Source organism: Theobroma umbraticum, unplaced genomic scaffold (genome assembly GCF_002168275.2).
Source record: "Theobroma umbraticum cultivar Fairchild unplaced genomic scaffold, ASM216827v3 scaffold_251.0, whole genome shotgun sequence".
Taxonomy (NCBI): Eukaryota; Viridiplantae; Streptophyta; class Magnoliopsida; order Malvales; family Malvaceae; genus Theobroma; species Theobroma umbraticum.
In genome coordinates this window covers 119,450-119,737 of record NW_018397292.1, presented here as the reverse complement: position 1 = coordinate 119,737, position 288 = coordinate 119,450, and positions in this window count along the sequence as shown.

Below are 288 nucleotides of genomic sequence, written 5' to 3'. Positions count from 1 at the left end.
CAAGTAATTAGGCTTTCGAAGGCATGAGTGACTATAAATGGAATTTTCTTGTCAATGGATGGCTTGCGCTTTACCTTTCCTGATGCAACACATCCAATTATGACTTGTGTTAACCAAAAATGAAAAAAATATGAATTTAAAATCATTTATATTATTATAAAACCACTTAAAGTGAGTAACAAGCCTTTTGGAGGTATGAGTGACTATAAGTGGACTTTTTTTTGTCAATGGATAGGATTCACTTCATGTTTCTTGATGTATACATCCAGTTATAATTAATTTTAACCA